This window comes from Canis lupus, chromosome 16, assembly GCF_048164855.1.
Source record: "Canis lupus baileyi chromosome 16, mCanLup2.hap1, whole genome shotgun sequence".
NCBI lineage: Eukaryota > Metazoa > Chordata > Mammalia > Carnivora > Canidae > Canis > Canis lupus.
In genome coordinates this window covers 37,136,333-37,152,387 of record NC_132853.1, presented here as the reverse complement: position 1 = coordinate 37,152,387, position 16,055 = coordinate 37,136,333, and the positions used below count along the sequence as shown (strand labels likewise).

The 16,055-nt window shown below is 44.3% G+C and overlaps 1 long non-coding RNA gene across 1 annotated transcript in view; it reads right to left on the bottom strand.

Moving 5' to 3' along the window:
• The window catches only part of LOC140606630 (uncharacterized), a 28,165-nt gene extending 12,372 nt beyond the window's left edge, over nucleotides 1-15,793 (bottom strand). The window contains exon 1 of the long non-coding RNA XR_012008946.1: nucleotides 15,657-15,793. This is a non-coding gene — a long non-coding RNA (uncharacterized lncRNA). The remainder of the gene's footprint in view (nucleotides 1-15,656) is intronic.
• Nucleotides 15,794-16,055: the final 262 nt, after the last annotated feature.

The window sequence follows — 16,055 nt, the reverse complement described above, 5'->3', positions numbered from 1 at the left end:
TTTCATCCATTATGTTGGGCACTCAGTGGGCCTCTCATTCTGGACATCTAGACCATTCAGTTCCGAGATGGTTTCTTGAATTATGCCTTCAACGCTTTCTCTCCATTGTTCTCTGTAACTCTTCTGAGTTGCATATGAGTCCTCCTGGAATACCTTTAGCTTTTAAAAATCCTTTCATGACTATTTTCTTTTTTCTTTTAAGTAGCCTCTGCACCCAGCATGGGGCTTGAACTCTGAGATCCTGACCCTGAGATCAAAACCTAAGCTGAGATCGAGAGTGGGACACTTAATCAACTGAGCCACCAGGTGCCCCTTATGTTTATTTTCTGGCTTTTTTTTTTTTAAGGCTATTTCCTCAATTTTATCTTCCAACATTTTGATTGAAGTTATTGGTTTTCGTATTTTTAGATCTGTTTTATTCCCTAATGTTCTTTATTTGTTTGTTTTTTAAGATTTTATTTATTTATTCATGAGAGACACAGAGAGAGAGGTAGAGACATAGGCAGAGGGAGAAGCAGCCTCCCCATGGGGGAGCCCATGTGGGACTTGATCCCAGGAACCCGGGATCATGCCCTGAGTCAAAGGCAGATGCTCAACTGCTGACCCACCCAGGCATCCCCCTAATGTTCTTTTTAAATAACCTTCTGTTCTTGTTTCATGGATGCAACATCTCCTTCTCTCTTTGAGAATATTTATCTTTCTTTAGAGAGATTTTATTTATTTATTTGAAAGAGAGAGAGCATAAGCCAGGGGAGGGGTAGAGGGAGAGAAAGAGGGAGAAGGAGAAGCATACTCCCTGCTGAGCAAGGAGCCCGATGCAAGGTTCAATCCCAGGACTCAAAGATCGTGACCTGAGCTGAAGTCAGATGCTTAACCTACTGAGCCACCCACATGCCACTATCTATTTTTTTTAAGTTTAGATTTTGTGGGATTCCTGGGTGGCTCAGCGGTTGAGCGCCTGCCTTCGGCCCAAGGCATGATCCTGGAGACCTGGGATCAAGTCCCACATCGGGCTCCCTGCATGGAGCCTGCTTCTCCCTCAGCCTGTGTCTCTGCCTCTCTCTCTCTCTCTCTGTCTCTCATGAATGAATAAATAAATAAAATCTTTAAAAAAAGTTTAGATTTTGTTTTGTTCTGTTCTCCGTGCCATTACCATGTTCCCCAATTTCCCTTTAATCTTGTTTCTTTGTTTGGTTTTTGTCTTTTATGTTAGTTTTTCTAACTAGTTTTGTCTAGTTTTGTCTTTTATGTTAGAGTTTCTTCAATTACCAAGTTATCCTTGACAGTCTATTCATGATTAAGACTGAGGCACTAAAATTGTCTGAAAGTTCTGTGTTCATGAAACAGGGCTTCTCAGTTGGTGAGCCTGACCATACTGAGCTGATTTTCACAGGGGACTCTAAGCTCCTAATATCTGTAGTGGGTTGAATGGTGGCCCCCCAAAAGATATGTCTACATCCTAATCCCCATAACCTATCAATATGACCTTATTTGGAAAAACAATTTTTGCAAATATAAGTTAAGGATTTTGAGATAAGACCATCATGGATTATTTGGGTGGGCCCTAACTCCAATAACAAGAGTCTATAAGAGACCCAGAGAGGAGAAGAGAAAGTTATGTGAAGATGGATGCATCTACAAGCCAAAGAGTACCTGGAGCCACCAGAAACTCAAAAAGGCAAGGAAAGGAATATTCCCTCAAGCCTCCAGAGGAAGCCTGGCTCTGCTGCTACCTTGCTTTCAAACTTCTGGCCTCCAGTGCTGTTAAAGAATAAATTTCTTTTGTTTTAAGCCACCAATTCTTGGTAATTTGCTATAGCATCCCTAGGCAACAAATGCAGTATCCATGGGTATTTTCTCCTGGGCTTGTCAGTTTTCCCAAAGAAAAATCCTCCAATCTAATGGTTGTGGGGCATTAGCTTGGCTGGGAGAATCTCAGGGCCAAGGTTACAAGGGGGCCAGGAGGTCCCACCATTTGGTATGTTGTCCTTACCTAGTTCCTTGCTTTTCAGTACAATGCTTTATCTAAGTTATGCTTACCATCAGGAGTTCAGAGTTTTTCTAGATTAGCCTTTCAAGAAGGTGTATTAGGGATGCCTGGGTGGCTCAGTGGTTAAGCGTCTGCCTTTGGCTCAGGGCGTGATCCCGCGGTCCTGGGGTGGAGTCCTACATCGGGCTCCCTGCAGGGAGCCTGCTTCTCCCTCTGCCTGTGTCTCTGCCTCTCTTTCTCTGTGTCTCTCATGAATAAATAAATAAAATCTTAAAAAAAAAAGTGAGGCGTATTAATCATGGTTTTTGGTTTTTGGGGTTTTTAATGTATTTCCTGAAGCTTTGACATCTTGAGACCTTGCTAAATCTGGAGAGACTGCCCCTCCCAGGCTAGCCAATTCTTAAAGGTAGTAAACTATTCGTCCAGTGTACCTTTTATCCACAAACCCACCAATCCAAAGTCTTTTTACCTCAACTACTTACTTCACCTTGCTTCTACAAGGGTCACTGTTCCTCTGCCCTAATCATTCCAAGGCCAGGTAGACAATTAGAGAAAGTCCCTAGAACCCAGGGTCCCCTGAAATTGTTAAACTAGCCAGTCCTAAATCTGTTTACCCTACCGCATCCGTTCCTTCCTGTGTTAACCAAAATAAAGGCTCTGGCTCTGCTGTATGTCTGTACGGACGGAATACAGTAAGAAGGGATGAACTACTGATAAGCACAACATTGATCAATCTCAAAAATATGCTAAACATAAGAAGCTAGCCACAAAAGTATGTGCTGCTGGCACATTGTGGTACTCGTTGTGGTACTGGCTGGCAAACTGGTTCTCAAAAAAGAAAGGAAGCAAGAGACGCCTGAGTGGCTCAGTGGTTGAGCATCTGCCTTTGGCTCAGGTCAGATGATCCCAGGGTCCTGGGGTCGAGTCCTGTGTGGGGCTCCCCATAGGGAGCCTGCTTCTCCCTCTGCCTATGTCTCTGCCTCTCTCTGTGTATCTTTCATGAATAAATAAATAAGATCTTAAAAGAAAAAAAAAAAAAAAAGGAAACCCTGATTTGTGGCACTTTGCTGATTTCTTTGGTGGGAATAGGAATACTTCCACCATCGCTAATTCTGAGCTACTTATGTTATGTCATTAAACGTAGTTTTTGAGAAGAGATGTACATAATTTGGCTCTCCCAAGCTGATACTATGGTATTTATTAGCTAGTTTTGACACACCACACAGAAAGGAACAAAGGTGATGAAAATGTTATCTTGAGGTGCCTGACTGGCTCAGTCAGTGCGGCATGTGACTCTTGATCTCACAGTGGTGAGTTCAAGCCCCACGTTGGGTGTAGAGATGACTTAAAATTAAACCTTTAAAAAAAAGGTTCTGTATCGTGATTGTGTGGGTGGGAGCAGAGGTTTATACCCTTGTCAAAACATATACCCTTAGAATGGGTGCACTGTACTGCATGTAAATTATACTTCAAAAAATTGATAACAATGTCTCAAATAAAATATTAACAACAACCAAAAGGCCAGTAAGAAGAGACTGGTTATGATGCAACCATTCAAACAACTTAGAAGATTTTAGCGACATGGCAAAATGCTTTGCTGTATCGTGTTTTGTGAAAAAGAACAGAAAACGTTATTTTTATCATGTGTTTGCCTATGCAAATTCTGTAGGCAGATGGATAATGTCCAGCTTTCTTTCTTTTCTTTTCTTTTTTTTTTTTTTTTTTGAGTTGATTTTCTGTATTTAAAAGCAGTAGATAGAAAAATGGTTGAGAGGGACGCCTGAGTGGCTCATTGGTTAAGCGTTTGTCTTTGGCTCAGGGCGTGACCCCGGAGTCCTGGGATGGAGTTCCACGTAGGGCTCCCTGCAGGGAGCCTGCTCCTCCCTCTGCCTGTGTCTCTGCCTCTCTCTGTGTGTATCTCTTGTGAATAAATAAATAAAATCTTAAAAAAAAAAGAAAAAGAAAAATGGTTGAAAACCTCCATGAGACTGCCTAGGTTAGTGTTCAAATCCAGATGTCCCTTCTCTAAGTGGCCCTGAGCACTAATCTCTTGGAACCTTCTTTTTTTGTTGTTGTTGTTTTGGTTTTTTAAGATTTTGCTTATTTGAGAGAGAGAGTGAGCATGAGGGGGGAGGGAATGGGGGAGGGGCAGAGGCAGAGGAAGAGAGAGAGTCCTAAGCAGGCTCCACACTCAGCGCACAGCCTGATGCAGGGCTCCATCTCAAAACCCAGAGATCATGATCTGAGCTGATATCAAGAGTCCAACACTGAACCGACTGAGCCCTCCAGACACCCCTTAGAGCCTTAGTTTCTTGACTGTAGAAAGGGTATAATAGCCATGCTTCTCTCATAGCGTTGTCATGAGGATTAAATGAGTTAATATAGGTGAAGAGCTTAGAACAATAAAAATAGTAAGGGCTTTATAAATAATAGCTCTTATTCTCATGAGGCAATGATACTGGCTGGACAATAAAAACGCTATGTGCTGTGCATTTTAGGGAATAAAGGGATTTGTAAGACGTGAACTCTGACCTCAGGGAGCTAGAGCAGTATTTCCGAACTGCAGGGGGTGGGGCGGGGCGGTTTTTCCATCAGGGGACATCAGGCAAGGTCTGGAGATATTTTTGATTGTCATGATTCAAGAAGGGTGTGCTACTGGCATCTAGTGGGTAGATGCCAGGGATGCTACTAAAAAATCCTGCAACTCACAGGACAGCTCCCCCCTACCCAACAAAGAAGTACTTCACTCAAAATATTAATAGTGCCAAGTGTGAGGAAACCCTGGGTTATGGTCTCACAGGGAAAAAAGATAGATGTGTGCATAGAGAATGTACAAATGTGGGAGAATAGAAAAAAATATGTATATTGGGCTCTGCCCTGGTTCTTGGCATAAGGCTCCTAAAACCCTTGTAAATTCCTAAGTGATAAATTAGTAAATTTACTTAGTAAATTCCTAAGTGATAGGAACACTAGAAGCATCTTTTGTTCTAATGAGGTACCTCTGGATGGGCTTAGGGATGGAGGCTGGTCATCAGAAAAACCAAGCCATTATAAGGTTAGAGCTTTCAGACTCACCCTCCTTTCCCTTCTCTAGAGGGGAGAGGGGCTGGAAATGGAGCTGATAACTGATCATGCCCATATGAGGCAAACTCTATAGAAATCCCAATAGTAGCAAGTTTGGGGGCTTCCAGGTGGGTGAACACATCCACGAACCACAGGGACAGAAACTCCTGCACTTGTGACCCTCCCTGACCTCGTCCTGTGTACTTCTTCATCTGGCCGTTCATCTGTATCCTTTGTCATATATTTTGATAAACTGGTTAATGTATGCATTTCCCTGAGTTCTGTGACCTGAAGAAGGGGTCATGGGGACCTCTGATTCGTAGCCAAGTAGAACAGAAGTCGTGGATAACCTGGGGACCTACCACTTGCAATTGGCATCTGATGTGGGGTGGGGGTAGTCTTATGGGACTGAGCCCTTAGCCTGTGGGATCTGACGCTGTCTCCAGGTAGACAGTGTCAGAACTGAGATTGTAGGACCGCCAGATGGTGTCAGAGAATTGCTGCGGGGGAAGGGGGGTGCACATCTGGAGTTAGAAGTTCGTGAGTGTGGCAGTCGTTTGAGAATAAAAGAGACATACAGGAAGAAAAGAGCTGGGTTTTCCCCCAAACAACAAAGCAGATCATCAAAACTGAGTATGTACCCAAATAAAGAAAAGAAGAACAGAAAGATTAGAAGAGTCTGGGCCCAGAATACAGGATTCCCTACAACACCTGGCCAGGAAGAGAAGCCTCAGTGAGCTTCGGGGTTAGTGGGCATACTTCAATGATCTTCAATTTTTAGGTTGTTCTAGTGGTATATTAAAAGCTTAAGTCAGAGTTAAAAGGGCTTATTTACTTCTGCATTACACTACTAGTGTCAAAACTCATTCAGAACCAGCTCAAATACATTTAGTTCATACTATTTTTTTTGAAGATTTTATTTATTTGAGAGAAAGAGAGAGCATAAGCCAGGGGGAGTGGCAGAGGGAGAGGGAGAAGCAGACTCTCCACTGAGCAGAGAGCCCGATGCGGGGCTCGATCCCAGGACCCCGGGATCATGACCTGAGCTGAATTGAAGGCAGATGCTTAACCAACTGAGCCACCCAGATGCCCCCAATTAATACTATTTTTATTTTATTTTATTTTTTAAAAGATTTTATTTGTTTATTCATGAGTGACAGAGAGAGAAAGGAAGAGGCAGAGACAAAGGCAAAGGGAGAAGCAGGCCCCATGCAGGGAACCTGATGTGGGACTCAATCCCGGAACTCCGGGATCACACCCTGGGCCAAAGGCAAGCGCTAAACCACTGAGCCACCCAGGGATCCCTAATACTACTTTTAAATGCAACCTGATAAAAAGTTGAACAAATTTAAAAATTTTTAAAGTACATTTTTAGGTGGTGACAACAAATGTTACATAGTAATATTTTGGCTCTCAATTGAAATTGAACTGTTGGGAAAAATATGCCAGTATTTTCATGGTGGATATAATTTGGGATTATAGGTGATTTATGCTTCTTATCTCTAGATGCATTTCAAAATTTCCCTAGTGAGGACCACGTATTACTTTGGTAATCAAAAAAAAGAACAGGGGATCCCTGGGTGGCGCAGCGGTTTGGCGCCTGCCTTTGGCCCAGGGCGTGATCCTGGAGACCCGGGATCGAGTCCCACGTCGGGCTCCCGGTGCATGGAGCCTGCTTCTCCCTCTGCCTATGTCTCTGCCTCTCTCTCTCTCTCTCTCTGTGACTATCATAAATAAATAAAAATTAAAAAAAAACTGCTATCGAACAATAAAAAGACAAACAACTTAAAAAAAAAAAGAACAAAGGAAGGGAACACAGGAGGACTGAATAAATGAAAGGAGAAAGTGGCTGAGGGTGTCTGGTGTGCCTACAAACACAGGAGGGGTAGGGGGAAGGCTGATTAAATCATTTGCTCCACTTTCCACGCTTCTCTCAGAGGCTCCTGACTTGGGGTTCATGAAGCTTTTAGCTCTACATTTATGCCTTTCTCCTTCCTTCCATGTCCCTGGTACTGAGTCCCTTTCTGCTTTGGGGATGGGGGAGCATAGAATACAAAAGAAGTCATCACCTAGGGCCGTCTGGGTGGCTCAGTTGATTAAGCGACTGACTCTTGATTTCAGCTCAGGTCATGATCTCAGGGTCCTGGGATGGAGCCCCACATCAGGCTCCAGGCAGAGTCTGCTTGAGATAGTCTCTCTCCTTTTGCCCCTCCTCTAACTGGTGCTCACGCTCTCTCTGTTCCTATCTAAAAATAAATAAATAAATCTTAAAAAAAATTCATCATCTATTTTCAGAAACTGTTTATAGAAGCTTAGTTGCGCCAGGTGGCACAGGGGCCTTGCCCGTAAGCTTACACATAACCTCTTCAAACTTTTTCCTTACCATTGGAGCACCTAGGTGGCTCAGTTAAACACCTCCAACTCTTGATTTCAGCTCAGGCCATGATCTCAGGGTGTTGAGATCGAGCCCCAAATCAGGTTCTATGCTGGGCTCTGCGCTGGGCACAGAGCCTGCTTAGGAATCTGTCTCTCCCTCTGCCCCACCCCCACCCTGGCTCATGCTCTCTCAAAAAAAAAAAAAAAAAAAAAAAAACTAAACTAAAAGACTCTCCCTACTCCTTTTCCTTGAGTTTTAAAAACTAATTTTAGGGGTGCCTGGGTGGCTCAGTTGGTTAAGCATCTGTCTTCAGCTCAGGTCATGATCTCAGGGTCCTGGGATCAAGCCTGCATCTGGCTCCCCACTCAGCAGAAAATCTGCTTCTCCCTCCCCCTGCTCTTGTGCTCTCCCTCTCTCTCAAATAAATAAATTAAATCTTTAAAAAAGAAAACCAATTTTCAAGATTTTTTTCTGATCAAAGTAACATCTGTTCACTGAAGAAAAATTGGAATGCACAGAAAAGATTCTAAAAGGAATATAAAAATCATCTCTAGTACTACCATCCAGAGACATCCATTATTAACATTTGGTTTATACATTCCCAGTCTTTTTCCTATTCATGGATACACAGATATAATACATGCTTCTCTTCTTTGAACAAAACAGGACATATATATTCAATGTGTAAAACATTTTTATTGACATATATCTACAGTCAAGTACATAAAATGCATGAATCTTAAGTGTAGAGCTTGATGAATTTTTAATATAAATACAATATTGGGACGCCTGGGTGGCTCAGTGGTTGAGGGTCTGCCTTTGGCTCAGGGCGTGATCCTGGGGTCCTGGGATCGAGTCCCACATGGGGCTCCCTGCATGGAGCCTGCTTCCCCCTCTGCCTGTGTCTCTGCCTCTCTGTGTGTGTCTCTCATGAATAAATAAATAAAATATTTTTTTAAAGTTTAAAAATAAATACCTATAATATTATAACTTGCTGTCTGTACTTGGCAATCTATTGTGAACATTTTCTACATGATTAGACGATCTTCTAGCATAATTTATAATGGCTAACTACCATTGTAGCATTCATCATACCAACATAGCATGACTTATTTAACCCCTCTATTATTGTTAGAGATTTAGGTTGTTTCTATTTGTTATTCTTGCATTCATTTCCTATTGCTGCTATAACAAATTACTACAAGCAGTAGCTTAAAGCAACATAGATTATTTTCTTATGGTTCCAGAAGTGAGAGGTCTAATATGGGTCAACAGAACTGTGTTTCTTCTAGATGCCCCAGGAGAGAAGCTGCTCCTTGCCTCTTGCGGCTTCTAGAGGCTGCCCACATACTCTGGCTCCTGGCCCATCACTCTGGCCTCTACTGTCATCACTTCACCTTCCCTGACTCATTCTCCTACCTCCCTCTTATGAAAACCATTGTGATTATATTGGGTCCTACCCAGATAAGCCAGGAAAATCTCCCCATCTCAATATCTTTCATTTAGCCACATCTGCAAGGTCTCTTTTGTCACATAAAGTGACACATCTTCAGGTCCCAGGGATTAGCACATGGACATCCCAGGGTGGCAGAGTGGGCATTATTCAGACTCTTCAGCTATAGTCCACTCACCCATTTCTTTTCCTACTTCTGGTGTTCCTTCTCTTCCTTTATTGCCTATGAGTTTGGAACCCCATTTCCATTCCCCAAACCTTTTGTTTTTGTCTTTATACAACGTCCTTCAAGACATAATGTACTCTTAGGAACTCAATGATTGTTTCCCATCTGTTGACCTCTAACTTCTTTTTTGTTGTTGCTCTTCACTTCTAACTTCTTATTCCGAAAGCATCAGCCTTGCCCCAAAGTCCCAATCAAAAGGGTCTAGTTTCCCTTGGATGCCTCTTTGTGACCTTAAAAACTAAAAGTTTTTAAAACTGGATTCAGGATCCCTCCCTCAGCCTCTACCCCACCTTGCTGCACCAAGTGAGCTTCCATACCTGACCTTGTTTTTTAAATGACCCACTCTTTTTTTTCTTTTAAGATTTTATTTATTTATTCATGAGAGACACACAGAGAGAGAGGCAAACATAGGCAGAGGGAGAAGCAGGCTCCATGAAAGGAGCCCAATGCAGGACTTGATCCCAGGACCCCGGGATCACACCCTGAGCCAAAGGCAGACGCTCAACCCTTGAGCCACCCAGGCATCCCAAAATGACCCACTCTCACTCAAGCTGGAGACCCAGGCCTCACCTTCCACCTTTCCTTTCCTCTGTATCTATCAGTCACCAACTCCTCCCATCAATTACTTTGTGGTCTAACATTCTTCTAATAGGGCCACCTAATATCTTGACTGTTGCTAGACTGTGTGATCAGAAGCCTTTCTTCTAACCAAATATACTACTTGTAGGGGTAAATTATCTTCTCCAGGAAGCCCTCTGTGACTGCCCCTTCCTGGGATACCATCTTCCCTACCAGAGGAAATAACTCATAATTAGGTATCCACTATGTTCTCAGCTTTTTCAAGCATTGAAGAATTTAATCTTTTTAAGTTTTATTTTTTTAGAGAAAGAGAGAGCACATGCGCATGTGCACATGGGCAGTGGGAAGGAGGGAGGTGGCGCAGGCAGGGAGAGGCAGAGGGAGAGAAGGAGAGAGAGAATCCCAAGCAAGCTCCATGCCCAACACAGGGCAATCTCAAGACACTGAGATCATGACCTGAATCGAAATCAGGAGTCAGATGCTTAACACTGAGCCACCCAGGCACCCCCAAAATTTAATCTTTAAAGTATGGTTTTAATGTTTACAAATGAGGTAACTGAGAGGCTAAAGAATTTAAACAGCATAACAGAGCTAGTAGATGGCACTTGAATCCCTGTCTGATCCACTCCAATGCCAACCTTTTCCCTTCTGTTCCACCTGGCCTCTTTAGAGCTCATGCCAGGGGTTACAAAGCTTGCCTGTTCACTGATATCACCTGGGGTACAGAATCTGGGATACCTCCCCCCACAAAACTACTAATACTATCTGAAGGAAGGGCCCCAAAACCAACTTTTAAAATCACTATAGTCTTCATTTGACATGTTATTACTAATTAGTATGTTTAAAACACATGCTTTGTTCTTTGAGCTAGGCTAGGAAGCACTGTGCTATTCATCTTTGTGACCCATCTGGTACCTTAATAGAGCAAGCACTCAAAAATATTTGTGGGTTGTTCAAATGCTAACTCGAGGTGCACTGTGAGCAGTACTGTTACAAGAGTTCTGAGAACACCAATGCCAATATCAAAAATGATAGCACTTACCAAACCCTCATTACAGGCCAGGCCCTCACTGTTCTAAAAAACGTTCATGTATTAACTTCCTAGGACTTTTCAATAACCCTTTGAAACACAATCAGAACACAACTTTCAGGGCCCCTTGTTCAAAAATTCTTAACTTCATATGGTGCCAACAGAACACTAAACCAAGTGAGGCGCCAGCTCTTCTAAGTGTCTAGGTGACTGTACAGGTCTCATCCCCATAAGCCAACCCTGGCTAAGACTCTTCTCCCCATTTTGCAGATGAGGAGACTGAGACACAGGCTTCAAATAAACCTTCCTAAGATAACATTATGAGTAAGCAGAGAGATTAACCTGGGTTGGAGAAGCCTTCCTGCAATCCTTAATCCTCTCCAATACTCCAGGGTTCAACTCAAATTCTGTCTACTAAGCTTTCTCTTAACTAAGCCAGGAATCACATGTCTCTTCCTCCTCTGAGATTTTTTTAAAGATTTTATTTATTTGAGAGAGAGAGCATACATGGACAAGGATGAACAGGGGTAGAGGCAGACAGAGAGGGAGCAGCAGATTCCCTGCTGAGCAGGGAGCCCAACGTGGGGCTTGATCCCAGGACTCTGGGATCACGACCTGAGCCCAAGGCAGGCGCTTAACCAACTGAGCCACCCAGGCGCCGTTCTTCTGAGATTTTAGTTCCAGGACTCTGAGATTTAGTTCCAGCATTTGGTCATACCTTTCTTTTTTTTTTTTTAAGATTTATTTATTTATTCATTAATGAGAGAGAGAGAGAGAGAGAGAGAGAGAGAGAGAGAGGCAGAGACACAGGAGGAGGGAGAAGCAGGCTCCATGCCGGGAGCCCAACTCAGGACTCAATCCCGGGACTCCAGGATCGCACCCTGGGCCAAAGGCAGGCGCTAAACCGCTGAGCCACCCAGGGATCCCCAGGTTCATACCTTTCTTACAGCCATTATCATAGTCGCCTGGAATATCTGAAATGGCTGGGTGAGGGGAGACCCAAAATTAATATAGTCGAACAAACAAATTAATAAGAGTATCACCTTGAAGACAGGATTAAAGAGGGAATTCCAGGTGGGGGACAGGCCTAGGAGAGTGATGAACTACTTCTGCAGGATACTGTGACATAATTGGCTTGATTGGACCAATGGTACACAGGGAGGCCAGTATGGATAACACTGGAAAAGAGGGTGAGGTAAATTATAAAACACCTTTAACACAACTAGACAGTCACTTCTCATAGGCCATAGGGACATGTTGCATGCTTACTGTTTCATCCATTTTACACATATTTGAGCACCTACTATGGTGTGAAGCACAATTTTAAGCAACAAACAAGACAGACAAGATCTTGCTCTTGTGAAACGCGTTCTAGCCAGAGTGGGGACAGTCACCAGCAACAGATTATTTTGGAGATTGAGGAGTTCTAAAGATCATCGAATAGCAACCTGTCACACGGAGCACCTGGGGAAACCACCTCAGATGGGGTGCTCAGGGGACGCCTCTCTGAAGAAGCGACATCCGAACGAAGAGGAATGGGAAGGAACAACTGTGGGAAGAGTGATCGGCGTCAGGGACAGCAAACACCAACTTCCCAGAGACTCACGAATCGATGTGTGCTCAAGGAACAATAAGGCTAGAGCCTGGTGAGCAAAGGGAAGGGCTGTAGGGAAGCAAGAGGATTGCTTTATGAGGATGGTATTTCTGCCCTGGGGATTGAAGAGGAAAGAGCAGTAAATCTCAGCTGCTTTTCTGCAAATGATCATATCCTTTTTTTTTTTTTAAGATTTTATTTTTATTTATTTACTTTACAGAGTGTGTGAGTGTGCGAATAAGGGGAGGGACAGAGGGGAGGAAGAGAATCCTCCAGGAGACTTTTCACTGATCACAGAGCCCAATATGCTGCTCTATCTCATGACCCCAAGATCAAGACCAGAACCAAAATCAAGAGTTGGATGCTTACCTGACTGAGCCACCCAGGCGCCCCTAAAATGATCTCTTTTCTAAATTACTTGAAAGGCGTGTGGTATGGAAAGTCAGAAAAATGGCAATGGAGTTTGCCCAATCACTGAGCAGGGGGGGCACTGTGTTCTCCAGGTGTCATATTCACCTCCATTCTTCCCCAGCACTGAGGAGGCCAGGGTTTGACCCCTCTTGGGTTCGTTTGCTTTGCTCTCCCCTTGCAGTGGGTCTTCTCACTCAAATGCCCGTGGGATGGGTAACTGGGTAGGGAGGTGCCAGCAGGTGTTGTCCCTTCACCAACACACTTGCTGCAAAGACATCAGTGAACATCTCCCAACTTGCGCTGAGCACTCCATGGAGAGGCTCTCATTTACGCTCAGATCACCCAATGGCGGGACACACATTCTCTCATTTCACAGACCCAAAAGGTTCCAAATCATACAGCAAGAAGCGGCAGAGTAAGACTGAAATCCAATTTTTCTCTTTAATTTCAGAATTTGTCCTCTATATGTGAATATTCTTGACATTCAAAAATACAGAGAATAACATATTGAAACCCATGGACACCATACACAGCTCAAGAGATATAACTGGAAGCCCCTGTGTACCTCTCCAAGCTACCAAACCACGTGGCCTCCTATTACTCCTACTTGGGAAACACTGCAAGGGTATCACTTTACCCTCCATTCCATAGTGCAAGCCAGGAATCCAGTAGGCATGAGTGCCACCTCCAATCACCAGGTTCAATTCATTTTGATATCTATTCCCATTTCCACTATTACTTCTACCTTTCTCCTTTCTACATGTGTCATCTCTTATTGCAATGGCCTCCTAAATGGTCTCCCTCATCTCCTCTTCCCTCCTTCCAGCCTAATCTCCACATTATAACACCAATCTTAAGACCTTTGAGTAGCTGCCTTTGCTCTTAGGATATAGACAGACAAAATCATACACGTGGCATGCAAAGTCTCATATGCTCTTTCATCTACTCAACATTCCAACTTTGTTCTCTGTGCTTTGGAGCTACTGATCCTCTTGCAGTTCCTTATAATCCTTGTACTCCCTCCCATCACAGGGCCTTTGCACATGCTCCCTTCTCCACCTGATTAACTCTTCCCCTTCTCAGGTAAACGTTCCCTGAGCCCTGATTGGGTCACTCTTTGGCACCTGTCAAACTTTACATTTGCTTGCGAGATTAATGAATTAAAATATTTCTTTCCTAACAGGCCAAAGACCAAGAACCACTCACTTAGTACAAAATACATGGTTAAGACATAATAGCCAATGTATATATGACATATATAGCATGCCAGGCAGTGTTCCTAGAACTTCACATGTATTGACTTTAAGATCTCTCAAAAGCCCTAGATAAAATATGTACAATTCCTAGCCCCATTTTTACGTGTAAGCAAAGTAAATTACGCAAGCTAAGACGTGGCACTGCTGGATTGTGAACCATAGGCAGGCAGTTTCTGGAATCTGTGTGCTGGACGTTCATGTTATGGTGCCTCACTAGCCTTTGCTGAACGCAGGACAGCACTGAGTGCTTTGGCTAGAGACTAGACAGCACCATCAGTAACCTTAGTTCAACTAAAAAAAAAAAAAATTCCTTTCACTTGGGTTCTGGCAAGGATCTTTATATTTTTTTGACTTTCTGAACTTTGCTGCAAAACATACTATCTTTCCAGCATTTTATTCCAGCCAAATGGCCTTCACTAATATTCTCATGTGGAGCAAACTGCTGGGGGGCAGGAGGAAGTTGGATTGGAGTGACATGGAAATATGGATTATTTATTGGGAGTATGGGTAGGCCACACGAGGAAACTCAAAAGATTTTCTTGGATGTTGTCTTATTTAACCTTCACTGATTCCTGATAACGTTACACCCACAGGACAGTTCTCTCTTAGATAACAGGTGAGGCGAAAGGCTGGGGTGAGTAGGGCTGCTAAGCCATAGGTGGGGTGAGAATGGTCCCCACACTTCTCTAGCAGAGAAAACTCTTCCTCTTTTAAGGATTGAAGGTAGCTAGCCAACCTTTCCCAATTCTTGGTGGAACCTCTCAGCAAGGACAGAGTCCCTCTGGGATGCCTGGGTAGCTCAGTGGTTGACCAACGGCCTTGGGTTAAGGGCATGATCCTGGAGTCCCAGTATTGAGTCCCACGTCGGGCTCCCTGCATGGAGCCTGTCTCTCTGTCTCTCTCATGAATAAGTAAGTAAAATCTTTAAAAAAAAAAAAAAAAAAAAAAGGACAGGGCAGCCCAGGTGGCTCAGTGCAGCCTTCAGCCCAGGGTGTGATCCTGGAGACCCTGAGTCGAGTCCCGCGTCAGGCTCCCTGCATGGAGCCTGCTTCTCCCTCTGCCTGTGTCTCTGCCTCTCTGTGTGTGTGTCGCTCATGAATAAATTTTAAAAAAAGAAAAGAAAAGAAAAGAAAAAAAGGATAGAGTCCCTCCTAGGTTCTCCCAGTATGGTTAGAGTAGGGTAGTTATCCTGCAAGTTCAAGCTATACGGTAAAGAGCTCTATAAACCAGCTACATACGATTAACTCTTAACATGGTGAAAATGTAGTAAATCAGGAAATTCTTCGCGAGGAGCCCATGTACCAATCTCAGAGAAAGTCAATGTATGCACATCTTCTTTATGTGCATTTTACTGCAGAAAGACTTTCCTTAATTTCTTGCAGGACATGAAATAAAAAGGCAAGCCTTTACGCCTGCAGACACATTCTTTCTGGTTCACATGTGCCTTTTACAGAGGTTCCTTCGCCGGCTGAAACATTTCTGTTCCTCTGAATACCTTCTAGCTATGGATGGGGGCGTCCAAATGCCCACCCCACCTCAGCTAGGCCTCACAACTGCAGGAGCATTCATCTCCTTGAAGCCGAAGCTGCGTAGAAGGCCAAGGGCAGTCAGGAGCCTTAAGGCCAGTCCCGAGCAAGCCATTAACCGGCTCCACGTAATCTCGGACAAGTTGCATACCCTCTCTGGGCTGGTTTCCACACCTGCAAAGTGGAAGTTGAGCCGCATGGTCTTCAAGGTCCTTCCCAGCTGAGAGCCTGGTACCAAGCAGGCCTGGCCACGAAATCGGCTTCCTGTGGGCGCGGCGCAAGGCTTTAACGGTCCCCCCTCCCCCGCTAGCGCCCGCGAAACGCTCCTCAACACGCCCCTCCGAGTGACGGCGCTTTCCCCAACCGCAGCCCGAGCACCGCTCCGCCCCTTTCCCGGGGGCGTCCCATCGTGCCCCGCGCCGGGCTCCAGAAGCGGCGGGGCGCCTCCCGCCTTTCCGCGGCGCCGACCCCGAACTCCTCTACCCAGTTCTCCCGGGCGCCCTATCCTATCAACGTCTAGCGTCCCAGCCAATCACGCGGGCCCGGAGTC